Raw genomic sequence first — 16477 nt, forward strand, 5'->3', positions numbered from 1 at the left:
TGCTGCACCATTGAGACATCAATGCCTGCCTTCATCAGATGGGTCCCTCCTGATGCTGTTGAACTGCAGCTCCCATCAGTCCCAGCCAGCATACGCAGTAGTTGGGTGTAATGGGATTCTGTGGTCCAACAGCATCTAGAGGACCACAGATGGATTGGGCTTCCTTAAGTGAGGGTTTTGACCTCCTTGGAGGTGTTTTACTGCACTTTTATCCTGTTTTCCCTCTAAGCAGCTCAAGCAAGCATCCATGTTTTTGCCCTCGCAGGCAAGTTAAGGTGACAGATGTTAATTGGTATAAGGTTACACAATGGGTCTCCTGACCTGAGTGGGGAATTGAACCCGGATCTCCTAATTCCTAGTCATGACACACTAACCACTACACTACAATACACTACACCCATGTCTCTTGGGAAGCCTAGGCCTGTGGATCACCTTTACCAGGAGAGGCTCAAACAGGGATTGTGTTGAAAATGTGAGCCATTGCCTAGCGAGCAGAATGCTCAGGAAAAGCAATGCAAATAAATTAAGGGCATCATAGAGATTGCGGGTTAGAGTGGCTGCATTCAAATGGAAAGGGGAAAAGAAGACTCCAATTCTTGACTTGGCCACAGAAGAAAGGGGAAATTATTTATACCCTGCCCTCCCCTGCCAGAGCCAGGCTCAGGGTGGCTAACACCAGTAAAATTACAGTAAAAACATAATGGGGGGGGGGGGGCAATTTAAAATACAGGTTAAAATGCAATTTAAAATGCAGCCTCATTTTAAAAGTAGCCCATAGATCAAAACCCTAAGGGAAGGGAAACATAAGGGTCAGACTGAGTCCAAACCAAAGGCCAGGCGGAACAGCTCTGTCTTGCAGGCCCTGTGGAAGGATATCAAGTCCCGCAGGATCCTAGTCTCTTGTGACAGAGCGTTCCACCATGTAAGGCTTCTGTTCTAAGTATTCCTGGTTGGAACTTAACTCTTCTCACACTCCATAGGACTGACTTCAGAGAAGGTAAGTTAAGGATGGGGCTGTTACTGCGAAATACATTTTAACAAGTCTTAAAAATGGTCTTAATGGTCTTCCCAATACCGTTTTTCCACTGATGTCATCACTGCAGTGATGGCTGTATGTCTAGAACCAAATACTCAAAGCTGGAGGTAGGTAACTGGAAATCTGCTCTGGAAAAAGATGGGAGGATAACGCAGAAGAATGGAGCAGGGAGGCAATGATATCTGAATTCTCTATTTTTAAAGTATGTGAACTTGGGGGAGTTCCAATGACTTGGTAGCATTGCAAACTGTATAACGAAGTGTACAAAATTAATGACAGGCTGTATCAAGCGCTGGATCTACAGTATAAGGAAAGGTGGTGTTTACGCTTAAGTAGGCTAGAGGGCAGTACTGCGTGTTTTCAAGGAGGATCAGGAGCGACCTGTAAGCAAAGAAGTAGCTGCCTGTTGTACAAATCCAACATACTACCATTTTGGCTAGCTTTTTTTGTGGGGGGGAGGGGTTGCTTTGCAGTACATCTTGGCGGCTGATTCCTTCCTGTTTACACATATTGGTTCATGGACAACAGTTTTCTTCCACAGCTGGGAAGAAATGATATGCCATTGTGTGTGATAATGTACTGGCAGCCACTGCTCAGTGCTCTCATTGGGAAGAAGAGTACAAGGTAGAAGCACAAGGAAACGATGTACAAAATGTTATTGGCGTTTTTCTTTCAGTGACTGGGTTTACTTGCCATGATGTGAATTGCATTCTTTTGCCCCCTGCTGTTTCCTGCATTCAAATATGTTTAGAAACAATGTGTGCTTAGCAAGGGGTAGAAGCCGGAATGACAACAAATATCATGAGTGGTGATCCCTCTTTCAAGCCACCCTCAGTTTTTAAAACTTCGTCTCCATCCGATTTGTGCAAGGAACTTTGTACTACCTGGTAGCTTAGTATCGCATCTGTACAGCAATTCTTTCTTAGGAAAGAATATCGTGTGTGGAGCTGTCCACGGTTTCTAGGAACAGTGATTCCTTGAATAGTAAGCAGAGTAGACACTTCAGCATCCACAGTGGGCTTGAACCTACCCAGGGACTGTATATTTTAAGGCAGTGACATCTCTGCCTAAATATATATATATTGTATTGCCCCACCTTGAGCGGGGGTGGGGGGTGGGGCGGTGAGGGCATTGCTGCTCCCAGTTTTCCAGCTTGCCTCTTCTCTCCCTTCACCCAGCTTAACAATACTAGTTGTTTGTTGTTGTTAATAGATTTCGTGTACTTCTAATTGCTTTTTTAAATGAATGGTTCCCCCCACCCCCAATGTGGCATTTCTTGTTTTTATATGTGAGCTGCCTCCAGCCCCTTCAGAGGTGAACAGGCGTGGTAATTAAACCAAAGTATTATTATTAATAGCAATAATATCAATAACGAGGCAGGCAGAAACCCAACAGGTGAATCCTTTTCGCAGCCACGCCATTGCGCACGCGCTGCTATAGAAACCAGCCCAAGGCGCGCGGCCGGCCACGCCCTCCCTGCGAGCCGATTGGTTCTCCCGTCGGCTCTCCCTCCCCCTTCCTGGGGCTCCCTCCCTTCTGCACGCTCCCCCACGCCGCCGCGCCGCCTTTCCCCTCGTGCCTGCGCTTCCCGGCCATTCGCGCACGCGCCTTCTTTGGCTTTCCTGGCGGCGGAGCAAGAGCCTTTCATTGGCTCCCGAGTGGCGGCTGCAATGAACGCCCTGGGGCGCGCGGCTGCCCGCCTGCTCCTCCTGGCTCCACCTGCCCGGCAGGTAAGAGGCGGGAAGGGCGCTGCGCGAAACCTCCAGAGCTCAGCAGGGCTTACCTGCAAGGAAGGGGACGCCGGCGGCATGCTGAGGGATGGAATGGAGCGGGAAGGACCGTGGGTGGAAGGTCCCGGGTTCAACCCCCGGCGTCTCCAGGTAGGATTTGGGGGCGGAGGGTGTCCCCTGCCTGCAACTGTGGATGGAGAGCAGCTGCACTGAGTCCTGGGAGTCCTGGGTTCAAATCCCCACTCAGCCACCATGAAGCCCGTGGGTGACCTCAGTCCCGCCTACCTCACAGGGCTGTTGGGAGGAGAGCAAGGGGAGGAGGGGGAGACCATAAACGCCACCTTGAGCTCCTTGGAGGGGACGTAAAAGGCAGGATATAACACTGTGATGCAATACTGAATGGGTACATAAGGCAGCTTCCTCTCTCTGTCCTACACACCTGCAAATATTTGGGACGAAGGGCTCCAAAATTAGGAACCCCGAGGTACTGTATGCACACTTGAAATAATGGACTTTGTGGTCCGCCTACAATGCGTTCTATTTAAGTTGCTTTGGGCAGCTGTGGTGCATCTTGCAAATTAACTGTGGAAGCAATCATTGGGATCAAGAACAGGTGGTGAACTGGGTGTTTGTGTGTACATAGCTATACTTGCTGACTGAAGTGGATTCTAGTCTACAAAAGCTTTGCCGTAATCCACTCCTTGCTGTTCTTTCTCTCTCCTGGTGGTTACGGCACATAGTTTTATTATGCGGTGGATATGCAGTGTGTTCCCGGGACCATGTCACCCAGACAGAAACTCAGTTTTGCCTTGGTGCATATGTCATCTCTTTTGTTAGTTCTGCATCTTAATGTGGCAAATGTGATCTGCTCCGGGTAGTAGTTGTTACGAACCAGCTAAGGGTTGGCTATGGACATGCATCCTGCGACCCTGGCTCAATCAGGTTAGCTCACTATCACTACTTATACATGAGTGGGTATCTATGCCATCCCTTCAGCACAAGATTGTTTTGGACAATACTGTTGTGCATTCAGGAAACCTGTTGTGCATAGAATTGAGGACTGTATCTGTGTGGTGTATTTGTTTAACTTTCAAACACCTCAAAGTAAACACATCAACACATTATATTTTTAGGGCTATGTTGTTGTTGTTTTAAAAAACACATTAGAACCTGTTGGATGAAGAGGAGGATGCCCTTTATGGAGGATGCACCTATGGTATTATTTTTTTGTACTGCCTCTATTATGATTCCACTGGCAGACCTGCTCCTTTAGGACTTCAGTAGTCATCCATTTGGCCTCTGTGAGAATAGAGTTCACACTAGAGGGGCCACTGGACTGACCCTGTAGGTTCTTCTTAAGTTCTTATTCAAACCTGTCTCTCCCTTCTAGAGTTTACCATTGTGGGGAAAACTTCTCGTTATTATTTTTAATGGCTACAATTTTACAGCATGTGCTTTTACAGCTTAATGAACCTGGGCTCCCTTTGTTACACATGTACCCAATGAAAGCAACAAACGCACAATAATAAATTTCATTGGATTGACTTTGCTGGAAACATGTCCTGGGTGTTGTTGCTGTGCTGGAAGCAGATTTCTTCTGAGAGGATTAATAGGATGCAATTTCTATTTGTTGTCCTGACAACCATGACTCCACATACCCGTTTGTTCATCCACGCAGGTTAATCTAATTTCAGGATTAGCTCATCAGTATCAAGCCGCAGCGGGGGAAACATCTGGGATCGATGCCATGGGATTAATTAAAAGGAGTAACACACTCATATAGGGCTATTATACTCTGTAATCCAGGGAAGTATTAACAATGGACTTTCAGTGTCCTCAAACTGTGTTTTGGGTATTAATAGGATTCCTTTGAAGCTTATCGGGGGGCGGGGGGGCAGTATTTGTGTACTTTCTTTGTTTGATACACCACTCTTTTTTAAATCATCATAATCGCAGAGCAGCCTACGCAATGAAACATTAAAATAGGATAAAAAACCATAATGTTATAAAAGTTGGGTGTCACCCCCACTCTCTGCCGAGAATTGGAGAATTGAAGGCAAGTTGGCAAAGCTTACAGAGAAGCTCAGAGACAATGGCAGTGAGAAATTTAAAAAAGGTTAGGAAACATTTATTGTATATGTACAAAAATATGGTATACAAATAGAAACATTTGCAAGTGTTAAATAATGAGTCTAACATAGGCAATTTGAAATATTAATGTATGATGGTAGTTTGTTAAATATTGATAATTAATATAAGAAAAAGAGGTTTTATATAAGAAACCATACTTATTGAGAAAAATAAGAAAACATACTTATTTAATGAAACAGAAAAGGAGAAGGAGGGAAGTCAGCAAGTTAAAGAGAACCTCCAAAACATGTTTATATATACTGAAAATGTGTCATGATTAAGGTTTATTTATATACTCTCTTTTATTTTTTGCTTTATTTTCCTTTTATTCACCCTCTCCCCCGAATTGTATTATCTCTATGGAGAATACTTGGTGAAGTTAAAATTGTAAAATCAATAAAAATTATTTAATAATAATAAAAGATTGAAGATGTGGCAGAGACCATCATAGCTTTAAGAAATACGATTTATTCACATATTTGCACCTTCAGTCTGCCTTCCCTGTGTGTGTGTGTGTGTGTGTGTGTGTGTGTGTGTGTGTACACGCACATGCACACACACACCAAACACAAGGAATCTCATTCTGTAACTACCTAAAATTTCTCAGTTTGTGGGAACAGCAGCAGAAACCAGAGGTTTCTTTGCCTGTCAAGCACAGCAGAGTTGGGTAGCTTTGGTCAGTCGGCTTCTCCTGTCAGAGGCAATGTGCCTCTGGGTACTGCTTGCTGGGAATCACAACTATGTGTATATGTTGTAGGGGGCACTGTTGTGCTCATGTTTTGCTTGCAAGCTTCCCATGAGAATTTGGTTGACCACTGTGAGAACAGAATGCCAGGCTAGATGGGCCTTCAGCCTGATTCAGTAGAATATTCTTATGTTCTTAGCTTTGTCCCTTTTGCTGAGTGCAGGATGCAGATCTTACCCGCAGTTGCACGTGAAGACCCTGCTTGTAACTTTGCTGTACCTGAAGCAGCCTCCCAGTTTGGGGCAGCGAGGCAACTTCTTTCATTGCATAATCTTTACTTCAGCAGACTACGAATAAACTCCTCCCTGCCCCTAGGAGGAACATGGAGTTGTATAGGCTCATAAATGCCTATGATGGGAAAGTTAGTGCTATAGGGCTGATGGATTAATGTGTCTCGTTCCCCTTTGTTCTCTCTTGAATAATATGGACTCAGGATGAGGCAGACAGCTAATCTCTGGAGCATTAAGTAATTGCTCTCAGAACTGCGCCTTCGAGCTTGCCTTTTGCTGCTGTGCGCACATGTGAAAAAACAGCGCCGGGTTGTGGGAATTCTCTAAGGGTTATGGGAACTTTTTAAAGCAGCTCTTTCAAACCGAGGACCCTTTGCTTGTGATCTCACGGAGGAGCCCAAACCTCGTAACTGAGGGGTAGGCAATTTGCATCTTAATGGGCTCGGTGCATGCCTGTAGTATTATACTTGAAGTTGTTGCCTCCTTCTCCTTCACGGCCACCCCGCAACGCACTCCAGATCAATGGGGCAGAATCTAATAAGGGGCTATAAGGCCAGTGAGAGCCCAAGCCTCTTTTCTCTCTCACACACAGTGTGGATTCAGAAGCTGCTTACAAACAACTGCTCCTCCTCCTCTTCTCTGTTTCTTGCTCCTCTTTTCTCTGGAACTCAGGACACCCTACTGGAGGTTTCCAAGCACCCTTTCATTTCGGGAACTGGTGCTGCTGCACCCAATCCTGCTTAGCTTCAGAAATGTCACAAAGCAACGTGCGATTCCAAGGGGGTAGTACGTTCAAACATGTTTGAACATACGCAGCTGGCGTGCTTTGTTTTGCGGCAGTGCCACAAGGCAACTGGCGCGGTTTGATGAAATGTGCCCTATTTTAGGCCACCCCTGCTTCCCATCACTCCCTCCGCTGCACCTGATGGTGCAGCTGCTGCCAAGTGGGATGTTAAACATGTCCTGTGGGAGCGCCTGGGGTTCTCTTATTCAGTTCCCTCCTCTGTATCTAGCCTCAGTTCTGGAGCCATATTCAAGGGTTATAGAAACGGGGAAATTCCATTCACAAGGAGGCAGGGGAAGAATAGTTTATGGGGAAAGTGTGCTAGCCTTGGGTTGAAGAATAGTGAGCATGTGAACTGGGCAGCCAACTTCTTCTTGCTTGGGCTTCTTTCATGATGTAGGGACCCTAATTTTCCGCAGCTTCTAGTTTGCATCTGCAACCACCATGAGTTCAGGAGGGTCTCTGCTTCAGACAGTGGCCCTCCAACTTGAGGAGGAGGGTGTGGAGGAGGAAGGGGGCTGGATTTAGCACACTCAGCCCCACAACAACCCCTCCTTTTCTGCGTGTAGCCCCCCGAATTTCTACCATGCCCAAATATGGCTTGATTGATCATGTCATCTGTAAGCTTTATTCAGGTTCCTGAGACTTTTTGAAATATTGGGTGATGAAAGAATTCTCCTGGTCTTCAGGTAAGACTGGTGTGTGGCACAATGGGCCTAGCAGTCCCCATTTGCCACTTTTCAAATTTCCCCTCTGCTATGTTTTAGATCAGGGGTTAGCAGTGTGCGGCCCATGGGCTGGATGCAGCCCACGAAGACAGTTTTACCAGCCCACGAGCCGCCCCCCCAAACCGAGCTGCCAGCTCAGTGAGTTCCCCGTACGCTGTGCTATACCGGCTATGGGGTTGTGGCGCTCATCTCGCTTTCAGGCCAAGAGAGCTGGTGTTTGTCCACAGACAGCTTTCCGGGTCATGTGGCCACCATGACTAAACTGCTTCTGGTGCAACAGAATACCATGACGGAAGCCAGAGTGCATGAAAATGCCATTTACCTACCTGCCACTATTTATCTACTAGCATTGGTGTGCTTTCGAACTGGTAGGTTTGCAGGAGCTGGGACAAAGCAATGGGGAGCTCACCCCATCATGCTATTTCGAACTGCCAACCTTTCGATCGGCAAGCCTAAGAGGCTCAGTGGTTTAGACCGCAGCGCCACCCGCATCCCTCTAATTAATGAATGCCCTTTGTAAGAGTAATTAATACCCTTTGAAATATGGCTTGCCTGATATTGAAAGTGCATGGATTTAAAATCCAAGCCAGTGGAGGATGGAGCGACATGCAGAACTGTCAGCTTCTCAAATACAGTGCAATATCACTAAGAAGAAGTTAAGATGGTTTTATAAAAAACATAAATATCCTCAAGGGTTGCGTCTTTGTAGTAATAGTTCTGCACAGCAGCCTTCTCCAGCGGTTTTTGTGCTCCAGGTGTTTTGGACTATAACTCCCAAAAAGTTGCTATCAGCACCAGCTCACTGCAACAACTCTTAACTTTAAAACTTTTTGTTTGGGTTTCTCGTCTTGTAGAACATTGTGGGACAAAAGACATCATGGCTTTGACAGCAGAGGTAACCAGCAAGGATAGATGTTCTGGCATACTGCCCAAGTGGGAAAATATTGGTTCTCTAAATGTTCCTGTGGATTGATGATAAGCCATGTGCTTTAAAGGCTGTGCCAGAAGTAAGAGTCTTGATTATGTCTGCAGGCAGGTGAAGAAGAAGAAAATGGCCCCGATTCTGAATCTCGCGGTTACGAATCTTAACAAACGTTGAACTTTGGAGTATGAATACTACGTGATGATTTTAAAAATGGGTAAGGTAGAGTAGCAATACATCTTGACTCTAAAGACAGGATTTAAAAATAACAAGAGCCAGAACAAAGTAACTTGAACAGCAGTAAGATCTCAAAGGGTTTAATGAGAAAGCATGGTTTTTCAATGCTGCCAGAACACAAGCAAAGAGAGGGAGATAATCTAATCTGTCGGGGGCAAATAAGTTCCATGAATGTAATAGGAAGCTTAGTTCAATAAAGGCACTCTTTGCATGTTGCTGCCAAACACACCACAAAAAGCTGATATTGAAAGATAGGCGGGTTCACATGGGGGAAGATGGTTGTTCAGTATCTTGGCCCCAAGCTGTTTAGGGCTTTAAAGGTAATTAACAGCACTATGTGTATAAACTTTATTTTATTTTATTTTAAAAGTATTGCAGCGAGGATCCCGGAAAACACAAGCCAGTTTGTTAAACATCTGTTCTGGGTGAATTGGTGGGATCATTTATTAAAAGCAACACCAAATGCAGCGCACCGAAGAACAAGCCTTGCTGCAGAGGAATCAGCGTGCCTTTTGCAAAAGAAAGTCCTGCCTCCTCAGCCTTAACTGTTCTTGGGGTGTGTTGACAAGCACATGGGTAGGAATGGTCCAGTCAGTGCTGGATTTACATATGGGCTGAGTGGGCTGCAGCCCATGGCCTCCTAGTCTAGGGAGGCCGTGGCCTCCTGCCAATATAAAAATACAAGTAGATTTTACTATCTGGGCCTAGTTGCTTAGTAACGGTAAAGAAGAACGAGGCTTTGTTTTCATGATCAAATGCTATTAAATTTGGACCTCCCTAGGTCTCCTAGTCGAGGGCCTTCCATTGTTTTAATCCAGGCCTGAGTAAATTTAGCAGTCAAGGAGTAGGCAGATTAGTAACTGGTTAAAGAAGAGGAAGCAGAGAGCTAGTAGCAGAAAGCCAGGATTTTGATTTTGTTTGGAGCTCCTTTCCAACTTGTATATTTTTCTTCATCCTTCCTACTGATTCCCATTCTGTCTCACACTCAGTTTTCCTTCCCCTTCCTTAAAGAAGTACGTACAAAGTACCTTCCAGGGTAGTATAAGGTTGTCTTTATTAAAAGCAATGAAATGTATCTGTCGGCAAGGGCTCTCTTGTACTGTATGATAAATATAAGCTACATTTTTTTTTTTTGTCGGCTTGTTATTCGAGATGTTCTGCTGAGTTTTTAAAAAGCTATATAAACAAATTGTAAGGACGTGGTCACGCTGCAATTTGTCTTGCTGCTGATAGGCAGCCTGGGCAGGCAAGCAGGCAGAGCAAATGACACAGCGTGGACCAGGTGAGCTGCAGAGGAATAGGCAGGGCAGGCTGGGGCAGCTCCCCAGCAATGGTCCTATTCTACTGCCACTCCTGCCTCACAACCACGCTGCTGTTTTGGCCTCAGCAGTGTCGGAGGCTGGGGAGCTGTCCTACTCTGTTCTTCATGTTCCTCTGCAGCTCACCTATGCCATGGTTTGGGATATCTGTAAGGGGAGGCGGGTGCAGTTTGGGCATTCTGTAAGGGAAGGAAGGGGTGGTACCCGCTGCTCAACTTATATTTAAAGTGTGCTGCAATGTTTTTAATGTTTTCCCACAAAATCACGGACACAGAATTGTGGAGATGGAAGAAAACCTAAGGTTCTTCAAACTCCTGTAATGCAGCAATCAGCTAGGGGTGGTTCGTGTCGATGTTTTAGGAGGCACTGAGTGGGGAAGCAGTTTATTATTAGAACTGAATAAATGCGTTTACTAAATGGGATTGTCTTCACTGAGTTTTCGCACAAGGTTTTCCCCTTTGAGGTTTTGAGGTCCCTAAATATCAGAGGCCACTAGACAGCTGCTTAGCCTGCCTCCTGGTATATCCAGCCCTCCTGCTGCTTCCCTATAATATTTGGAGGCTACCAAACAGGTGTCATTACTTGTGGCAAGCTGATATGGGAACAGCATTAAGCAAATCCAGGGTGGATTAGTCAGTGAATGAAATGCCAGAAGTACTGTATTAACATGGATGTAAAAATAGCTTTGGCTATTTCAGAGCTTTGGTTGCTCTGTATTAGCTTGCAGGCTCCGTTCCACGTTAGAGGCTGCCTGTCACTCTGATAATTTGGAACTCGGGGGGGGGGGGGGCAAAGGATTCTGACTTGCTTTTTACAGAGGCTCCTGTTTCTGCGTACAGAGAAATACAGTGAGTGCTTCACTCAGGATGCAGATTGGCTGACATTGACAGGTAAACGGAATGGGAATTGTGAGCTGTAGCCGGTATGGATTAGGGCAGAGTTTGGGTATGTTCCTGTGTGTTCAGTGGATTCGATGAACATAGAAGCTATTAATTTCTCATACCTTAATAATGAATGTTTTAGTGCCATTAACAAGTACGTTTAATTACTTTATATCAAAAGCTTGTTTAATTTCACAGATGCAGTTAACTTCAGAGGTTTTTACCTCTTTAATTTCTGTGTGTGCAGTGGATGTGATGGAACGGAAGCAGAAAGAAAAGTGGTGCATTTCTCAGACGCTAAATAATGAACGTTGACATTTTTTAATGCTGTTATTAAATCATTATAGGATAATCTGTTTCTTGAGCACTCATCCTGGTTTGCTTTCGCAAAGCTCACATGGAGGTTAAATTATATCTGGTTTTTAGTGAGCATGCATTCAGATTTGTTTTCAGAGTGGTTATGCAACAATGAGCATTCATCCCAATTTGTCTGCTTCCCATTAATCATTCATCCATCCCACAGTTTTTGGTACATTTTATCACCACATTCCAAACCACAAAAGCTCTGTTTTTTAATAAGTGGCTTTGTTGCATTAGGATGTACAAACCTAAAGTTCTGGTTTGCACTTTAATGTCTCCAGCAAAATAGTGACAATCTGGAAGCACTGTGTGCATTGGATTAAAAACCTGCTTAATTTCACAGGAGAAATTTACATCAGTGGCTTTTATCTCTTCATTGCATTTGATAGCACCCAGAAAGAGATCCAACCTGCCCTTTTTTAAGGCTTGGAGGTCCAAATTAGCCTACGTAGTGCATTCTTGGCTTTCGTAATAGTAGCTTATTTTAGGCTATGTTTCAAATGCCCATGTGCTGCATTTTGGGGGAACAGTGTGGGACTGGGATCTTTTCACCTTTGTTCATTATCCCATTGAGCGTATTTAGGCACCAGGTTCAGAAGATCATGGTTCACCAGTCTTTTTATGGGAGGCTTGTGGATCTGCTTGTTCCTGGATTTTGTCTCTTGATTGCTCTTCATTTTTGTTGCTGCTGCTGGCTATTTTCTCAGGTTTTTCTTTGGATAATAATAATAATAATAATAATAATAATAATTAATAATAATAATAAACCTTTATTGTCACTACACCACCTTTGTGCACCCCCACATACACTTGCTCTAGTGCTGGGTTGGTTTTATTTTGATTTGTTAGCCACCCAGATGATCCCATTTGAGATGGAAGACTATAGAATACTAAACAAATAAATGCTATGGTTGACAGCTCACTCCCATATAAGGACCAAGTGGTGGTGCTGGGGAGCCTTCTGACCTTGGGTAAGATCAACATAATGCCATGCATTAGCTCAGTCAGCTATTCTTTCCCCTCTTTCCCATCCCCCTTTTGGCGTGAACACCCAACTGTATGAAAAGTTCTGTGCAATTTGTAAGCTTTCATATTTTTACTTGGCTCATAGAAAAGGTATTGTCTTGCCCGTTCTACTTTTGCATTAAATCACCTGGGGTATATTTTTTATATTATGGTAAGTGGAGAAGAACGATGCCCCTCTACATATGGCAAATAACCCAGCACATTGTAAGGGGAGGAGGTCATATTTGTCTCATCCCTGGCCATGGAGGGAATTGCTGATCAAAAAAGGCTGCTGGTTTGTTTTTTTATTTCTTCCACTAGTAAGCAGCCAGGAAAGTTTCTTCTGACCTGTTGGAAGCTTCTTAGTATTGCCCAGCTGCTTTCTCCCATGATCTTTGGCTGAACTAAACATCTCATAGACTTTGAAGTGCTGAGGTTTCCCAGTGCCCTGCCTCCAGGTATCTCCAGCCACCCAGAATGGCTGGGGCAACCCAGTCAGATGGGTGGGGTGTAAATAAAATCATCATCATCATCTGGGCTGTCCAGGGCTTATTAGGCTCCCTATTATGACATTGGCGTGACATCAGAGCAGATGAGTAGATGGGAGCCACATAGAAGGACAGTGACACATCAACAGACCGTAGGCCCCAGCAGAGCTGAAATCTCTGAAAAAGCATTTTGACAGGTTTAATGGTTGCATTTGCAAGAGTACGAGCAAAGAAGGAAGGTAGCAAACTACTTTAGAGAACGTTATTGTTGAAGAACTAGCTCAGTCGGTAGAGCATGAGACTCTTAATCTCAGGGTTGTGGGTTTGAGTCCCATGTTGGGCACAAGACTCCTACATTGCAGGGGGTTGGACTAGATCACCCTCGTGGTCCCTTCCAACTCTAGGTAAAGGGGTAAAGGGGACCCCTGTCCATTAGGTCCAGTCGTGACCGACTCTGGGGTTGCGGCGCTCATCTCACTTTATTGGCTGAGAGAGCCAGCAGACAGCTTCTGGGTCATGTGGCCAGCATGACTAAGCAGCTTCTGGTGAACCAGAGCAGCGCACGGAAACACTGTTTACCTTCCCGCAGGAGTGGTACCTATTAATCTACTTGCACTTTGACGTGCTTTTGAACTGCTAGGTTGGCAGGAGCAGGGACTGAGCAACGGGAGCTCACCCCGTCATGGGGATTCGAACCTCCGACCTTCTGATCGGCAAGTCCTAGGCTCTGTTGTTTAACCCACAGCGCCACCCGTGTCCCAACTCTACAGCTCAATTATTCATGCAATGTGGTAAGCCCAAACTATGGCTTACCGAGATGGCACAAACACACAGGCTGTTGGCTGCATCTTGTGGTTAGCACAGCAAGAGCTTAACTGTGAGACCCAGTTCAGATAACATGCTAAGCCAAGGCTTGGCTTAGCTTAGCTCAGCAGAGCACTGCAAGGAGAAGGACCAGGGAGGAACAAAGCAGCTATGGAGAGCTTCTGTCCTGCACATTAGCTCAGTCTCATGCAACCTATGTCTCAACTAGGTTTCAAACCTAAGTCTGCAGAAGAGGGACCTGTTTTTATTCGTTTCAGTCATAGTTTATAAGAAGACATAACCATGGAAATGCAAGTGAAAATAATAGAAATATATTAATGGTTCATCATACTCCTTGCTTGGCAGAGAAGTCTACGTATCACTTTGAGAGCTTTTGCATGGTAGCTCTCCAAAGAGGGGTAGGGGACTGTTCTAACAACTCTCAGCATTCTTAACAAGCTACAGTTCCCAGGATAATTTAGGGGAAGCCATGACTGTCTAAAGTGGCGCAATACTGCTTTAAATGCATAGTGCAGATGGGGCCAAACCCTCCAGTACTCCCTCTGCTAAATGAACCTTGTAAATACAGTGGACCCTCGAGTTACATACCGCTCTGGATACGTACCTTTTGGGTTGCAAACGTGGCAATCCCGGAAGTGTATACGTTCGGGTTTTGCCATGCGCAGAAGCGCTCTGCCCTCCGCACACATGCACAGAAGCACTCTATCGTGCCACATGTGTGCGCAGAAGCAACGCTTCCAGTTACGGACTTTTCAGGTTAAGTACAGACCCCCGGAACGAATTTAATTCATATCCGGAGGTCCACTGTCCAGAGCTGGGCTTTCTCACTACTGAGGAAGGCTGGCAAGCAGAGGAAGCGAAAAATTACATTTGCAATATTTCATGAGGTTGATTAGCAAAAGTAATTTCAAAAGACGAAAGGCGATCTGAAGGGGAGGCAATTTTAAGATGTATTCTGTTTTATTAGAACCCACATTGATGTGGGCGTGAACTCTGCATTTCAAAGGAATCGAATAAATCTCATCAAAGGCTTTGATAAACCCAAAATCTGGAAAAGTAATGAGCTGCAGTCATGAGAGGCTCAAATGCTAGGTAGGTCTCACCTGGTTGTTTTTTATCATGTAGAGTAGCTAAAATATTTAGACGAAAGGAGGTCATAATTTTGCAGACTTTCTGGGTTGTAGGCTTTAAAAATTAAATAAAATTCTCCCCTTTTTTTAAAGCTAGTTTAGGATTTAACCTTTTTTAAAAAACAAAAAAACCCTATATTCTTTGTGGACTTTGTATGAATGGAAATTTTGCTTGGATCAGTGATTTAGTACCACACTGCCAGTTAGGGTAAAGTTAGCCTAGGGTAGGTTAGAGCTGGTATGGTTAGAGCAAGGATAGCCAATGGAGTGACCTCCCAATGCTCTTGGAACATCTCCCATCATCCCTGACCTCAAAAAGCTGGGGAAGCAGGGTTGCTTCGGGGATCCAACTTGGCTGAGTTCTCTTCCAAACAGAGCTACTGGTCCTCCAAACCTGTCTCCCCAAACCTGGCGCCCCACTCTCCCCCACATTTTGGACTGCAACCATCGCTGACTGCATGGAATGCTACTTCAAAGGCTGCTCTGAACTTTATACCTCTTCAGCAGAGGAAGAAAAACACTCCTAGTAATTACAGTTTCACTTTGCATTAAAACACACACAGTTGTATCTTCTTGAGTTGAAAGCAGTGAAAGCTGGGATTACTGTAGCAGGCTGTTTAAAAGCCAGACTTGCCAACTGCATTCAGAGATTTAAGAGCCTGTCAAAGGGATGTCTGTGGCGCTTCGGTAATTGGTGTGCGGATTGCCCCACTGCTGGCTATTTTTCTTTGGCGGTGTTTTCATTGTTGGGTGAGTTAAAAAATGCATGAGAGGCAAGCTCAGTTTTCTTAAGGTTGTCTGCATTAGCTGTATGCAGTGATGGACCAATTCTGGGCTCGGAATAATTTTCCGTGTATATTTATTCATTTAGAAAACTAGCTCAATTTAAGCTGTTTTCTAAATATGGAAATAAATGGGGGGAATTACTGTGAGCCCAATTCGAACCTCATTGGGATCCCAATGTTTCCAGAAGTGTGATGGGTTCTGAAAACTTCCCTAGTCTGCACCCATGAGACCCTCTGGCCTGTTGACATCTTTCCCCTATCTGGTCTGGAAGCAGTGGCAGAGAAGTTGTTGGAAGCCTGCCTGCTAACTGCTGGAATATTGCTACAACCACTTCCTCAGTGTGCCAGGGAGCCTGGGAAATGTGATTTCCATGATGCCCAATGCCCCTATTGGGGACTTGGGCACCCTAAGAAAATCACATACCCAGGCTCCCTGGCACACTAAATTGCAGCAGTCACCAGGAAGGAGAGATGCTTCTAGTGAGAATGGTTAGACCAGGGGTCAGCAAACTTTTTCAGCAGGGGGCCGGTCCACTGTCCCTCAGACCTTGTGGGAGGCCAGACTATATTTTTGGGGAAAAATATGAACGAATTCCTATGCCCCACAAATAACCGAGAGAGATGCATTTTAAATAAAAGGACACATTCTACTCATGTAAAAACATGCTGATTCCCAGACCATCCGCAGGCTGGATTTAGAAGGTGATTGGGCTGGATTCGGCCCCCGGCTTTAGTTTGCCTAGCCATGGGTTAGAAGCTGGGAAGGAAGAGGGAACAGGAAAGAGTTTTGCTCATGGCGTGAAGAGAAGGGTGTTTTTTCTCATGATGGTGGAACTTCTGAGTTATCCGGAGAAATTGGCTTAAATGAAACAAGTTTTGTTGTAGCACATTTAGGGATGTAAAAAGAACGCTAAGACAAGCCTGCTGGATCAGGCCAAAGGCCCATCTTGTCGAGCATCCTGTTCTCACAGTGGTCAACCAGACGCCTGTGAGGAACCTGAACTCAAGTGCGTTCCCCTCTCCTGTGGTTTCCAGCAACGGGCATTTAGAAGCACTATTGCCTTTGACAGAGCCAGAGCATAACCATTCTGTCTAGCATGCAGCCATTGATGGGAGGCCCATGCAGAGGTAGGGGCAGCTGG

The 16477-nt window shown here is 45.1% G+C and overlaps 1 protein-coding gene across 5 annotated transcripts in view; it reads left to right on the forward strand.

Moving 5' to 3' along the window:
* The first annotated feature begins 972 nt into the window (after positions 1-972).
* The window catches only part of NIM1K (NIM1 serine/threonine protein kinase), a 29890-nt gene continuing 14385 nt past the window's right edge, over positions 973-16477 (forward strand). Inside the window, exon 1 of one of the 5 annotated variants that reach the window (XM_080972914.1) lies at positions 973-997. The gene's annotated coding sequence lies outside the window, so the exon portion shown is untranslated. The other 4 variants (XM_080972913.1, XM_080972911.1, XM_080972915.1 and 1 more) reach the window with 4 other exon arrangements.

This window comes from Podarcis pityusensis (assembly GCF_964106645.2).
Source record: "Podarcis pityusensis genome assembly, chromosome: 11".
In the NCBI taxonomy this organism is placed as follows: Eukaryota; Metazoa; Chordata; class Lepidosauria; order Squamata; family Lacertidae; genus Podarcis; species Podarcis pityusensis.